Source organism: Cetorhinus maximus, chromosome 22 (assembly GCF_964194155.1).
Source record: "Cetorhinus maximus chromosome 22, sCetMax3.hap1.1, whole genome shotgun sequence".
Taxonomy (NCBI): Eukaryota; Metazoa; Chordata; class Chondrichthyes; order Lamniformes; family Cetorhinidae; genus Cetorhinus; species Cetorhinus maximus.
This window is the reverse complement of record NC_135900.1, coordinates 50003792-50019793: the sequence shown is the minus strand read 5'-3', so window position 1 is coordinate 50019793 and position 16002 is coordinate 50003792. Positions and strand designations below refer to the sequence as shown.

The 16002-nt window shown below is 42.3% G+C and overlaps 1 protein-coding gene across 8 annotated transcripts in view; it reads left to right on the top strand.

The window, feature by feature from the left end:
• Positions 1–16002, top strand: part of erc1b (ELKS/RAB6-interacting/CAST family member 1b) — a 1197549-nt gene that overhangs the window by 315405 nt on the left and 866142 nt on the right. The gene's annotated exons all lie outside the window — the stretch shown is intronic.

Sequence of the window (16002 nt, the reverse complement as noted above, 5' to 3'; positions counted from 1 at the left end):
CAGAAACACTGGGGCAATATTTTTCTTTGGTGAAACATCTCTTTTGGTTGTAGAATGGTAATATTTTGGAGCCTGTTTTAAAGATTTCCATCGGATTTCTCTTAGTTTATAGTACAGACGGAAGCTGAAATTTGAATTAATACTCTAGGTAGATAGGGTAATGGTGAGCAGAGAATGAATTGTTCATTTACTATGATACTTTCTGCCCTAACCACGCATTGGTTAAAATAGATATTTGATTGACAGATACTGTTGATGGATTTGAGGCACACTTTTAAACATGTCAAAATTGACAAAAGTTTTGTGCATCACTAAATGGCTATTTCAAAAAAAAAAATTACCATCAATCTTGTTTTTAAAGCCCAAATGACATTTAAAAATAAACAAATAATTTTGTAATAATTGGATCATCTGTTAATGTTTTGCACTAAAATGCCAAATCAGATTTTTGTGCCACTCCAACACAGCAACAATCTTGCATTCTGGTGATGCAGCACTCACCAGTTAATTGATCCTGTACGTCAACTGTAAGCCTTTCTTAAATGATATGATGAAAATTCAAGGGCAGCCTGTGAATTTCACTGGACTAGTAATCCAAAGGCCAAGGCTGAATGCTGTGGGGATATGGGTTCAAATCCCATCACAGTGGCTGGTGGAATTTAAATTCAGTTTAAAAAAAAATCTGGAATATAAAACTGATCTCAGTAATGATGACCAAGATAACTATCATCAATTGTTGTAAAAAGCCATTTGGTTCACGAATGTCCTTCAGGAAAAATCTGCAATCCAGACCCACAATAATGTGGTTGACTCTTAACTGCCTTCTGAAATAGCTTAACAAGCCACTCAATTCAAGGATAATTGGGCATGTGCAACAGATGTTGGCCTTTCTAGCGGCGCCCACATCCCATGAAAAAAGCAAAGAAAAAGGTTGTTTGTGTGTACTTCCTGTAAACTAGTATAAACTTGTAAGTTCGGTTAGTATGCATTGTAGAAAAGAAATATGTTTCAGTTCCTTGTTAAGTGCACTTTGTTTTTATCATAATTATTTGTTTTAAGATACATAAATTACCATTTTTGCCACTTTACATCGGTTTTTCTATACCTACTGTAGACCTTTTGTGCTCTTTCAGGCATGGTTGGTGCAATGTATTTCCTCCGCGGCACTTAAATTTGGCTTATGTCCACGTGCCAAAGAAAATTTAAGCTCAACCATTGAGCTGTTGAACGACATCAGAATTTGAATATTATTTGAGACTGCATATCTCACTTGTTGATCTTGTAAATATATAGCTGGCTTACTCATGGACAGATTATTATGCCACCTCCAAAAATACATGCAGATAAGTCTTTTACACCTCCAGTGCTCCCATTCCATATTTTGTCAGTCTGTCATTTTGTGCCATCTTTGCCAGGACTGGGGAAAGGAGTGATGGAGAGAGCCCAAGTGCTCAGCCTGGAACATGGCTTTTTCTGTTGCTTCAAAAACACTAACCATTTTTGTTTGTGTGTTCTATCAAACATTGTTTGTATTAATGTCAAAGTGCATTGAAATGTGCCAGAAATGTGACTTAATTTGTGGAATATTCTCTCGCCATGAATACTCCCTAAGCAAGGCCAAGCCATAGCATGTACCAAAACATTTACTGAACTGCTGAGCATTGCTATGTCCATTGTGTTAAATTAAGTCCAAAAAAATCTTTCAATTGATTGGCCTGATTCTAAGTGCAACATATTTTGGAGGAGACTGTGGCATAGTGGTAATGTCACTAAACTAGTTATCCAGAGGCCCAGGTCAATGTACTGGGGATGTGGGTTCAAATCCCACCATGGCAGCTGGTCGAATTTAAATTCAATTAATAAATTCTATTCTCAATAATGGTGACCATTACAACCATCATCAATTGTTGTAAAAACCCATCTGGTTTACTAATGCCAATTAGGGAAGGGAATCTGCCATCCTTACCTGGTCTGTCCTAGCTGTGACTCCAGACCCACAGCTTGATTGACTCTTAACTGCCCTCTGAAATGACCTAGCTTGTCACTCAGCTCAAGAGCAATTAGGGATGGGAAAAAAATATCTGCGACAATGGTTTCAGATGGTCCTGAACTGGCTTATAGTTCCTCAACAGAAAATTAACAATGATCAAAAGCTTTCATGTGTATGTATACACAGACATATAAACGCTGCACAGGGAACACGTAAAATTATTTATGGTTTGTTGGATTGGAATATATTTTATAAAATTAAATATAAAATGACAGCATCAAACCATTTTGTATTTTAATGGTTGGAAAGCTTTACTATTGGTTTCTAAAAATTAATTAAAAGCTTAGCACAGTTGTGTTGCATTTATGCGGCTAGGATCGTGTCCACCTCACCAAAGTCAAAATATAATTCAGTAGAAAGGCTAAGGAAGCTAGCAGACCCATTTGCTTTGTTTGAGCCAAAATTCTAACCTTAAGTTTTCTTGACCTACTGGAAAAGTTCTGTCTCTAATTTCATCTGTACACTTGGTCCTTATTTTTGCTTTTCTGAAAAGGCATCACATACTCGCCCTCCCTTCACCCTTCACTCCTTTTTCAACCTTGACCCAGATCTTCCAGTCTCAGGATCGTCGGAGACCAGGCGTATAACGCAAGATGAGCATTGGGACCCTGTAGAAATCCTGAATTGCCCAGGAAGTTTGAACTTCCAATGGGCAATTCCCCTGCTTCCAGCACCGTCCCCTTCCCTGGGACACTCCATGAAAGTCTCTGACTGTGAGCTAGAGTCAGAGACTTCAGACATTTCTGTGGGAATTAGCTGGATAGTTACCCAGGAAATGTTAAAACAGAAAAATCCTAGTCTAACTCCTGGATAACTGCCGAACCAATCGCTCACTCTGACCGCCGCCCCTTGATCCCCCCCCGACTACTGCTCAGACTGCCCCTGACCTGACTAGCCCCTGACCTGCCTACTCTGTGTCCACCTAACACCAGATTCACTGGCCACCCACCCACCTACCACCTCACCCATCCCACCCATTCACTCATACATTCACTCACCCATTCTCTAACATTCACGCTAGACATTTAAATTTAGCAAACGGCAGCTAGTGCCATAAAAACAGGGATGTGTCTTGTCTTCCCCCCCCACCCCAATGCTACAACACTGTAATGGAGTTCTCCAAGGGGTGCTATGCTCCGCATTTCTGGAGAAGCTGGGCTCAGAACCGGCAAGAAATGTGGAGCAGCGTGAAGGCCTGGGCAAGTTTGAGCAGAGTGGCAATCCAACGATGATTGCTGTTCGAGATCCGGGCCAATGACTTACAGAGAAGCAACTGATAAACAAATTTAATAACTGCTAGTTATGCAAGCCACTTAAGGAACTGTCCCTCAGCTTGGGCTGACAAAATAGCAAATAAAATTGGTGCCACAGACATGTCAGGTAATAATCTTCTCCAACAAGAAAGAATCTAACCATTTCCCCTTGACTTTCATTTTATTATGTAATAGGATGTGAGCATCACTGGCAAGGCTAGCATTTGTTGCCTAATTGCCCTTGTAAAGTTGGGGGTGAGCCACCTTCTTGAACTGTTGCAGCCCATTTAGTGTAGGTACATCCACTGTGGTACTAGGGAGGGAGTTCCAGATTTTTGACCCAACAACAGTGAAGGAATGGCAAAATAGTTGCAAGTCAGGGTGTTTGTGGCTTGGAGGGCCTTACCATCCCTGAGTCTTCCACCATTAACATCCTTGGGATTACCATTGGCCAGAGACTTTACTGGACCAGCCATATAAACACTGTGGCTGCAAGTGCATGTGACAGGCTGAGAATTCTGCAGGGAGTAACTCACCACCTGGCTCCCCAAAGCCTGTCCACCATCTACAAGGCACAAGTCAGGAGCGTGATGGGATACTCTCCACTCGTCTGGCAGCTCTAACAACACTTAAAAAGAGCAACACCATTCAGGATAAATCAATCCACTTGATTATCACTGCATCCACTAACTTAAACATTCACTGTCTCCAAAATTGGTGCACATGGCAGTAGTGTGTACCATCTAGAAGATGTATTGCAGCACCTAGCCAAGTCTTCTTCGGTACCTTCCATACCTGTGGCCCTTACCACCAAGAAGAACAAGGGCTCCAGAGACATGAGAACACCGCCACCTCTGTCTTCCCCTCCAAGTCACATGCCATGCTGACTCCTTCATCACCTTCTCAAGGGTATTTAGGGTTGGGCAACAAATGCTGGCCTTGCTAGTGATACCCACAATGAAAGAATTAAAAAAAGGACTGCCTACAAACAACATGCATTAGATTATTATATAATCCTTGTGTTGGATGGCTTTGATTTTGTCCATTGAAGACAACTAGATTGTAACCACAGCTTCTGTGGTGATTTTCTACTGTATTTCATCAGTGGGACACACACCTATCTGTAGGTGATGATGGCAGGTACGAGTGAGCTATTTGTTGCGTTGTGAGCCTTCTACCCACATCATGCAAATAGCTGTGCTGGAGCTGACAAGTGTCTTCACATACATAAGCTTCCTTTAAACTTTTTAAATTATAACAGTATATTTATGAAGTGCCTGCCAAGCACCAGCAGATTTGATATAACCAGTTGAGAAAAACATCCTGCAGTGCACATCTGTATATTGTTACGACCAGGATGGGAGGAGTGTGCAAATTATCAAGCCCCACTGCTCTGCAGGTCATACCATTAATTTGAATGTTTAATTTTCTCACCAAAAAGGCCAATTGTGTGCCTATAATTCTAGTACCCAGAAGGTAAGAGACTCTGGCCAGGCTTCTTTCAAAAAACTCAATGATTAATTTATTATAAAACATGACTCATTTTAAATAAGTTTCAAGAACTGGTTGACACACGACTGTAATACGGAAGTGTAACTAACTCACCCTTTTAAACGTCCCCAGCATGCATGCACGCACGCACACACACACACACACACATATGCACAGACAAACAAAAGTCACACAGGTAGTCTCTGCAGAGTTGGGCGGATGGAAAAAAAATCTTAGAAAGGAAAAATAAATTAAAGTTCACGGAGGTTTGATGCTGTCAGTCTGAACTTCCCTCGGGCTGAGCCCAGTAGATGTCAGGAAGTTCACTAATGATGCTTCAGTGTGAGGAGAGTAAAGCTGGTCCAGTTCTTCCTGTCTCAGTTAGCCTGTCCAAAATTATGCAGACAAACTACACTCGAATGAGAAACAAAGACAAAAATGCTGGAAAAACTCAGCAGGCCTGACGGCATCCATGGAGAGAAAAACAGAGTTAACGTTTCGAGTCCGTATGACTCTTCTCCAGAGCAGTATTTTGCCTTTACACTCGAATGAGGATTATCTGGCTTCAGGTTGAGAACCACATACGGTTTCACAAAGTGGAGAGGAAAGAGAGTGAGCTTGTCAGGGTAGCCTTCTGTTTTCAGTCTTTCCCCAACAAGACTGCAAGCAAAATCAAGGCTCAAATTTAAGGTTTGTCTCTGCCATGTGATTGTCTTTTTGTCTTCCAGCTTTTCACTAACTAAAGCGTGCTGCAGTTCAAAACAAACAAAACTCCCTCTCAAGTCCTATATAACTCAGGTGATTTCTTGGAAGAGGCCTGCATGTTTATAGTTCCAAGGTGAACTTATGACCCTTTTTATAAAAAAAACTCTTAGGCAGCCTCCAATGTCTAAAAAATGCAATGTCCTTCCATATTTTAAAAAGTAAAATCCAGTTTAAAGAGATATGGTTCTAACACAATATAGTTGGGTTCATTTGGAAGTTATACAGAGAAAATGTAGCATTTCTATTTGAAATATTAGTACTGTGTGACTTCACATTATTGTGATTGAATGGTTGTTGGGATTATACTTGTCTTACAGATAGCCTTTATTGTTATTGTTTCCTTGTAGGAGAAATGCTGCCATCACCCCTGACAGTTTAAGCTCCTAGTGTAGCCTATCAGTCATGCCAGCTGCCGTAGAGATGACACAAGGAAAAATATGGTGACATAATCACATAATTGAACCAAGCTGTTACATAATCCATTGTGTGACATTAAAGAGTTTAAGGTTTCTCTCACAGAATCTCACATGGGAGCAAGTAGACTTGTGAGTATTATGTTAGCATGAATTTCCTACTTGAGATCCAAAAATATTAATGTGAACAGCAAAGCTTAGACTTCAGAAATATATTCAAGGAACACAAGGTGCTGTAGTGCATTAGATCCTGGCCTTTTGCAGGTTATTCCTGTCTTAAAGTAATGCTGGCAGGATTGATATTTGCATCAAAACATCACCCATCATAAAAAATGCATTTGTCTCTGCACCAGTGAGCCACTAGGTCATAAAATAGAAAAACAATATTTCTGATCCATTTACGATTCCCACATCTATGCTACATTTAAATCAATTCGGGGGCATGTTGAACTGATCAGTTGTCTAGCTTGTCAATATCCTCATACCTAATTACCTTTGCATTCCTTCGTAGCAGAGGCTGCTTTGTTAATTTTTTTTTAAACTGAGTAAAATAAGAGGCTTTCCAGGGAAGAGATCATGTGGATTCCCTTGTGAACTGTCAACTGAATCAGTTATGATAGGTTCCAGGGATAAAGTTATATATAACTGCATGTGCACTTTCAATCAAAACTATGTTGAGGCAAATGAAAGTTGTCTGCTGTTTAGTATTTAATCCTTTGAGTACTACAGGACATTTTTTCTTTGCTTTCTAAATGTGTGCATATTTTCTTTAAGATAACATCTGGAAAACTGATTTTCTATGAATTTGCAAAGATTAATGCTTTTTGGCAGAACTTCGAAGAAAACCGAGAGCAAAATAGCATTTCTTCTTCAAATCTCCATTATGTTGTGATTTTTTTTTCTTATTCTCTTTTGATATTAGCTCCACTACTACAAACTACAGGGGTCATGAGGGCCACCACTTGTAGAAGGGCCATCGACCAAGCGATAGTTTCCTGGATGTGTCTGAGGAACGCAATGCATGAGAAGGCTGTGTTTTTGCAGGAAGGGTCACTGATCTCTGCAGTTAGATTGATAGATAGATAATTGGTTTATTGAAAAATCATCATGGCAGCAGGTGCTGAATTGTGATGATGATACGAATAAAGCAGGTGATCATAATTCATGACATAGTTATGGGCAATCATTAAAATAAAAAAGTACAATGATCACTTCAGCATTCAAATAATTAAAATACGTTGTAAAATGCACATCTCCTTGATTTATAGAATATAAATGAAAGGTCTTCTGCACACTGCATTTTGTGTTAAAGTCCATTGATCATATATTGTCAGGTTGGGTTCATTGAATTCTCAATCATTTATATACTGTTGATGAAAGCAGGGGATTGAGCTATCTCATAATCTATTTTTTCAGGTAGTCTAGCTGCAGTTGTCTTTAAGAAGACCTTCTGCTTTCTGAGCCAAGTGGTCGTGCTTTAGCACTCTCCCCAACCCTTCTGCCAAAATGCATTATCTCACACTTCTCTGTATTCACTTTCATTTGCCACTTGTCTGTCCAATATGCTAGCTTATCTAGGACCAGTTGCAGTTGGTTGGTGTTATCCTCACTGTTAGCCACACCTCCAAATTTGGTATCATTGGCAAATTTTGAAATTTTAGTCTGTATTCCAAGATCCAAGCCATTTATCTAAAGCAAAAAAAGGCAATGGTCCTGTCACTGATCCTTGGGGAACACCACTGTCGACCACCCTCCAGTCCAAAAAACAACCATCTCTCATGACTCACTGCTTTCTGCCCTTAAGCTATTTTTTTTTTTATCCAGTTGCACATTGGCCATCCTATCCATAAACTTCAATTTATTAACCAGCCCTTTATGTGGTAGTTTGTCAAAAATCCATGTAGACAATATCCACTGCATTCCCTTCATCAACCTTCTTTGGTACTTCATCAAAAAATTCAATTAGATTAGTCAAGCACCATCTGCCTTTTACAAATACATGCTGGCTCTCCTTATTTAAATCCAACCTCTCCAAGTGCCTGTTGATTTCTTCCCTGATAAAGGATTCCAAAGCCTTATCCACTGCTGATGTTAGACTAACCAGCCTGTATTGCTAGGACTGTCCTTGCACCTTTTCTTGAATAAGTGTGTTATGGTTTCCACTCTCCAATCCTCTGGCACCTCCCTCATATCTAGGGGAGCTTGGAAAAATTAAGGCAAGCCCTTCCACTATCTCCATCCCCACTTCTTTTAGCAATGTGGAATGCAAGCCATCCAGACCAGATGATTTATCTACCCTAAGCATAGCTAGCCTTTCCAGTACCACCTCACTTTCAATTCTCACACTATCCATTGCCTCCACTATCTCCGCATACACTGATAACTTATCAGATTCCTTTTCCTTTGTAAATACCAATCCAAATAAGTCATTAAGTATTTTAGCCTTGCCCTCCACCTCTAAGCATACATCACCCTATTTATCCGTAATTGGGCCCACTCCTCCCCACACTACCCCATTACTATTTACATGCTGGTAGAAGATTTTTGGATTCCCTTTTATGTTGACTGCCATTCTGTTCTCATGCTCTCTCTTTGCCACACTTACTTTCTCTTCACCTCCTCTCTCAACCTATTGTATTTGACCTAATTTTCACTTGAAGAACTCACCTGATATGCATCATACATCCTTTTTGTTTCATCATAATCTATCTCCCTCATTTTCCAAGGAGCCCTGCTTTTGGCTCCCTTACTTTTCACCCTTGTCGGAATATACCCAGTCTGTACCTGAAGCATCTCTTCCTTAAAGATCACCCATTGTTCCGTTAGTTTTTCCTGTCAGTCTCTGATTCCATTTCACCCTGGCTACATGTCTTCTCATCGCATTGAAATTAACCCCTTTGAAATTTAGGAGTTCTAATTAGATTTTTCCTCCTTCTTCTCCATTACTAATCTAAACCTTGATGATCACTCGTACTCAAATGTTCCCCCACAGAAAGTTGATCCGCTTGGCCTACCCCATTTCCCAGCACCAGATCCAGCAATGCCTCCTTTCTAGTTGGGTTGAGGACATACTGATCAAGGAATTTCTCCTGAACACAGTTCAGAAATTCTTCCCCTTCCTTACCCTTAATATTATCCCAATCAATATTTGTGTTAAGCCCCACAGTATCACCACTTTTTAGTTCTTGCACATCTGTCATTTTCATGTAGGTTTCTTGTTTTCTCTCTGTCTCGCTCTCTCTTTCTTTGTCTGTCTCTCTCTCTCTTTCTTTGTCTGTCTCTCTCTCTCTTTCTTTGTCTGTCTCTCTCTCTCTTTCTTTGTCTGTCTCTCTCTCTCTCTTTCTTTGTCTGTCTCTCTCTCTCTTTCTTTGTCTGTCCCCCTCTCTCTGTCTGTCTCTCTCTTTCTCTCTCTCTCCCGCTCTGTCTCTCTCAGTATTTAGTGGCCTATAGAATACTCCAAGTAGTGTGACCTTACTATTTTTGCTCCTCAACTCTAACCAAATGGATTCTGTCCTTGTCCCCTCAAGGAAATCCTTTCATTCCAATACTACAATGTCTTCCCTGATCATTACTGCCATCCCACCACCCTTTTTTTCCTTTTCTATCTTTTCTGAACGTTTTATACCCTTGTACATTAAGCACTGAGTCCTCACTATTTTTAAGTCACATTTCAGTTATTGCTGCTACATCATATCCCCATACTGCTATCTGTGCTTGTGGTTCACCAACCTTATTCATCACACTTTGCGCATTTATGTACATGCACTATAATCCTGTTTTTGTAATCCCCGTGGATCATTTTAGTCTGCTCCTTTCTCATATGGTACTACTTCCTTCTCTAGTGCTGTCCAACACACAATTACAACCATGTGATAACTGAATGTTTTTATGCAAAAAGCACAAGGTGACTGTTTGTTTTGAATAAGAGTAAGAGTTGTAAAGTGTGCTATATTGTGTGCTGTTGTGATTGGTGGAGAAGGACGTAGTGGGGAGGAGAGTAGCGTTCAGGGTGCTCAGGGAGTGGGAAAGACTGTTGTCAGATGTTATGCAGAGAGGTAAAGAAATTGAGAGCTGCTCTCACCCTTGCTGCTGTTCTTGGGCTATTGGAGTTTGGGGTGATAATCTCAAGTTTAGCCATCTCTCTCCAGGCCTGATGTATGTAGATAAAAGCAAAAAATATGGATGCTGTAAATCCGAAACAAAAACAAAAGTATCTGGAAAAACTTAGCAAGTCTGACAGCATCTGCGGAGAGGAATACAGTTAACGTTTCGAGTCTGTATGACTCTTCACCAGAACTAAGGAAAAATAGAAATGAGGTGAATTATAAGCTGGTTTAAGGGGGTGGGTGGGACAGGTAGAGCTGGATAGAGGGCCAATGATAGGTGGAGATCGCCAAAAGATGTCATAGATGTCTTTGTAATCCTCTTTCCATTCCAGGGAAATAGAACAATGCTTCTTACCTCACCTCTTCTACTATGACCTCTGGGGAGATATTGAAGATCTTGGCAGCAGCCATGCGACTCATTTGGAAGAATCTGCTCTTTGCAGCAGTATTAGTCAGCATTCTGGCAAAGATGAATGCAGTTTTCCCTTTAGTTGGTGCATTCATCCTTTATGTAAGTCTTAGGAGGCCCACTGGAAATCCACCCCTGCAAGTGGGCGAGTGACCTGCTTCTGGCACAATCAGGTGTGCCTTATACTTCTGACGTGTGGGTTTACTGCTGCCCTTGATCGCCATCCAGCCAAATTCTGTTTCCAGTTAAAATTTCCCCTTATGTTATTTGTTAACTGAGATATCTGCTCCCAGCCCTCTGTCTTCTGTTAACATGCATGTAACTGCTCCTGGTAGTCTGAAAGAACAGTTTTAAGTTTACTTGCTTATTCTCACTTTGAAGGAGGTTCTCACTTTGCTGCTTCCTCCTGATGGCTTGCCTGACATCAGGGACTTTTATGCTAAGAATCACAGTCATGAGCTTTCATGAAATCCTAATAGTACTGCTTAATTATATTTCTGAAATTTGGAAAAAGAATAAAGGTAAAAATCACAAAACTGATACTTTTAATCAATATACTAAAAGATAATTTTTGCTCAGTTCATGAACAGTTTAAAAATTCATGTACTCAATCTTTTGTTATATATTACCGTAACTCTACAAATTCTAGAAAGCATTTTGAAGCATCAGATAGATCTGTCTGGACTGATGTAAAAGAGCGAAGGGAATGACTGCCTGTAGTTCTCAACTTGGCTGGAAGAAAGAAATACCATTATTGTGATACATTCTGGGGAAAATTTGTTTGTGTAGCGTCACTTCCAGTGGGGAAGCAGCACTGTGGGCTACCACCTGTGTGGCGTTCTTCAGTGATAATCAATGGGTCTGTGGCACTGCCTCCCCCTGGGAAGCTGACAGTCTGCACAACACCCACATGAACAAATTTCACTCCACATTTTTGAATTTGGAATTGAAAAACTGATAGTCCAGACACCATACTTTAGAAAGGATGTTAAGGCCTCAGAGAGGGTGCAGAAGGTATTCACATATTTAAGGTAGTTGGCAAAAGAACCAGAGTGGTAATGAGAAGTATTTTTATGCAGATTACAGAGATAGGGAGGACCTAAGTCATGGAAGATTCAAAACAAGGGTGAGAATAGGACTTAATGCGAGTAAGGACATGAGTAGCAGATTTGCTGTGATCTGGAGTGTACTGCCTGAAAGGGTGACGGAGGCAGATTCAATAATAACTTTCAATAGGAAATTGGATATATTCTTGAAAAAGAAAATTTTGCAGGCTATGGGAAAAGAGCAGAGCAATGGGACTAATTGGAAAGCTTTTTCAAAGAGCTGGCACAGGCATGATGAGCCAAATGACCTTCCTCCTGTGGTATCAAATTCTATGATATTCCCAGTTAGCCTGCAAGAAGAGCATCTGCTCTAGCTGACTGTAGCTAGATGGCTGCTGCTACTATAAAATAAAAGCAAAAAACTGCGGATGCTGGAAATCAAAAATAAAAATACCTGGAAAAACTCAGCAGGTGTGGCAGCATCTGCGGAGCAGAACACAGTTAACGTTTCGAGTCCGTATGACTCTTCAACAGAACTAAGTAAAAATAGAAGAGAGGTGAAATATAAGCTGGTTTAAGGTGGGCGGGGGGGTGGGACAAGTAGAGCTGGATAGAGGGCCAGTGATAGTTGGGAGATAGCCAAAAGATGTCATAGACAAAAGGATAAAGAGGTGTTGGAGGTGGTGATATTATCTAAGGAACGTGCTAATTAAGAGTAGAAAGCAGGACAAGCAAGGTACAGATAGCCCTAGTGGGGGTGGGGTGGGGTGAAGGAATTGAAAAAGGCTAAAAGGTAGAGATAAAACAATGGATGGAAATACATTTAAAAATAATGGAATTAGGTGGGAAAAGAAAAATCGATATAAATTATTGGAAAAAAAAATATTTTTTATATATATATATATACATACATATATTTCACCTCTCTTCTATTTTTACTAAGTTCTGTTGAAGAGTCATACGGACTCAAAACGTTAACTGTGTTCCTCTCCGCAGATGCTGCCAGACCAGATCCACACTGAGTTTTTCCAGGTATTTTTATTTTTGTTTTGGATTTCCAGCATCCGCAGTTTTTTGCTTTTATCTTAGTGTTTAATTGACTGCCACCTCTCTTCAAGGAATGCCTACCTTGAAGAAGTATTGCTCTTCTCTCCGACAGGATTTTCGTATCTCTCTTTTGCCAATGTTCACCTTCATTGCTTTCCATTTCTCTCCTGGTGTTTGACAAGGTGTTTACTAAAACCCGCTTTCACAGCCACATTTCCTTCCTCAGTGACTGTCTCTGTCTCCGACTTACCCCACGTGGATTTCAACTGAAGTTCCATCCCTCATGTTTCGAACCCACCCAGGATTACAGGTATCTCCGGGACATACAACGCTCCTCGGATTGCTGTTCCCGTCGCATTCTGAGATCCCACACTCAGCGCCATGCGCCGCCATATGAACACAATCGACCTTTCCCTCCAGCAGCACCACCGCACCCTTTTTCAAAGCTGCGCGTGCCCCCAGTTTCATTTTATTCTTCGTCTCATCCGACGCCTCAACAAGAAACTTTGTCTCTTTCTTTCAGGTGCAAAGGAACGCAAGCTCCAACAACTCATAGACACCAACACACATCCAGGAGCCTCCACCCCTGCCTGTCCCTCTGTCCCCATCCCGTCTTCCAATCCCAGCCCTGGCCGTGTATTCACCATATCCCATGACCTTCCCCTCTCCGATGCTGAACGTTCAGTGCTCATCAAAGGACTTAGTTTCATACCCTTACACCCTCATCTCAATGAATTTTGGGCCCGGCACGATGCTGAACTCTTCTGCCGCCTTTGTCTCCGTGCTCACTTCTTTGGGCAGGAGTCCCCTCCCCGTTCAACGGACCCTTTTACCCACCTCCAATATTCTCCCTCCACCTGGACCCCTCCCTCTGGATTCTTACCTTCTCTTGATCTTTTCATTGAGAACTGTCAGAATGAAATTAGTCGTCTCAATTTCTCTGCTCCTCTCACCCACTCTAACCTGTCTCTCTCTGAACTTGCTGCACTCCGTTCTCTCAGGTCATCAAACATTGTCATCAAACCTGCTGACAAGGGTGGTGCTGTTGTTGTCTGGCGCACTGACCTCTACCTCGCAGAAGCTGAGCGTCAACTCGCAGACACTTCCTCCAACCTCCCCCTGGACCATGACCCCACCACTGAACATCAAGCCATTGTTTCCAGGACTGTTACTGACCTCATCTCCTCTGGAGATCTTCCTTCCACAGCTTCCAACCTGATAGTCTCCCAACCTCGGACGGCCCGCATCGACCTCCGACCCAAAATCCACAAACAGGACTGTCCCAGTAGATCGATCGTGCCAGCCTGTTCCTGCCCCACGGAACTCATTTCTTGCTATCTTGACTCCATTCTTTCTCCCCTTGTCCAGTCCCTTCCCACCTACATCCGTGATTCCTCTGACACCCTACATCATATCAACAATTTCAGTTCCCTGGCCCCAACCGCCTCGTCTTCACCATGGACGTCCAATCCCTCTACACCTTCATCCCCCACCGGGATGGTCTGATGGCTCTCCACTTCTTCCTCGAACAGAGGCCCGAACAATCCCCATCCACCACTACTCTCCTCCGTCTGGCTGAACTTGTTCTCACACTGAACAATTTCTCCTTAAACACCTCTCACTTCCTCCAAATAAAAGGAGTGGCTATGGGTACCCGCATGGGCACCAGCTATGCCTGTCTCTTTATGGGGTATGCGGAACATTCCTTGTTCCAGTCCTACTCCGGCCCTCTCCCACAACTCTTTCTCCGGTACATCGATGATTATATTGGTGTTGCTTCATGCTCTCGCCTGGACCTGGAAAAATTTATTAATTTTGCTTCCAATTTCCACCCCTCCTTCATTTTCACATGGTCCGTCTCTGACACTTCCCTTCCCTTCCTTGACCTCTCTGTCTCAATTTCTGGTGATAGACTGTCCGCCATTACAAGCCTACCGACTCCCACAGCTACCTCGACTACAGCTCCTCACACCCCACTTCCTGTAAGGACTCCATCTCATTCTCTCAGTACCTTCGCCTCCGTCGCATCTGTTCTGATGATGCCACTTTCAAAAACAGTTCCTCTGACATGTCTTCCTTCTTCCTTAACTGAGGTTTTCCACCCACGGTGGTTGACAGGGCCCTCAACCGTGTCCAGCCCATCTCCCGCGCATCCGCCCTCACACCTTCCTCTCCCTGCCAGAAACATGATAGGGTCCCCCTTGTCCTCACTTATCACCCCACCAGCCTCCACATTCAAAGGATCATCCTCCGCCATTTCCGCCAACTCCAGCATGATGCCACCAAACACATCTTCCCTTCTCCCCCCCCCGGTGGCATTCCGCAGAGATCGTTCCCTCCGGGACACCCTGGTCCACTCCTCCATCACCCCCTACACCTCAACCCCCTCCCACGGCACCTTCCCATGCAACCGCAGAAGGTGCAACACCTGCCCCTTTACTTCCCCTCTCCTCACAGTCCAAGGGCCCAAACACTCCTTTCAAGTGAAGTAGCATTTCACTTGCACTTCCCTCAATTTAGTCTACTGCATTTGTTGCTCCCAATGTGGTTTCCTCTACATTGGAGAGACCAAACGCAGACTGGGTGACCGCTTTGCAGAACACCTTCGGTCTGTCTGCAACCATTACCCATACCTCCCTGTCGCTTGCCATTTCAACACTCCACCCTGCTCTCATGCCCACATGTCCGACCTTGGCCTGCTGCATTGTTCCAGTGAAGCTCAACGCAAACTGGAGGAACAGTACCTCATCTTCCGACTAGGCACTTTACAGCCTTCCGGACTGAATATTGAGTTCAACAATTTTAGATCATGAACTCTCTCCTCCTTTCTGATCCCCCCCCCTTTTTTTTTCCAATAATTTATATCGATTTTTCTTTTCCCACCTAATTCCATTATTTTTAAATGTATTTCCATCCATTGTTTTATCTCTACCTTTTAGCCTTTTTCGATTCCTTCACCCCACCCCACCCCTACAGGGCTATCTGTACCTTGCTTGTCCTGCTTTCTACCCTTAATTAGCACGTTCCTTAGATAATATCACCACCTCCAACACCTCTTCATCCTTTTGTCTATGACATCTTTTGGCTATCTCCAACTATCACTGGCCCTCTATCCAGCTCTACTTGTCCCACCCCCCCTTAAACCAGCTTATATTTCACCTCTCTTCTATTTTTATTTAGTTCTGTTGAAGCGTCATACGGACTCGAAACGTTAACTGTGTTCCTCTCCGCAGATGCTGCCACACCTGCTGAGTTTTTCCAGGTATTTTTATTTTTGTTTTGGCTGCTGCTACTGATTTGTTTGTGCACCCTGATTTTCAAAACCCTAAAGTAGGCTTATGGAGAGGGTGAACTGGAAACTGTTGTTGTCTTTAATGAAAATATATTCTGACTTGAAACTATTAGGGTGAGACTGAAATTAA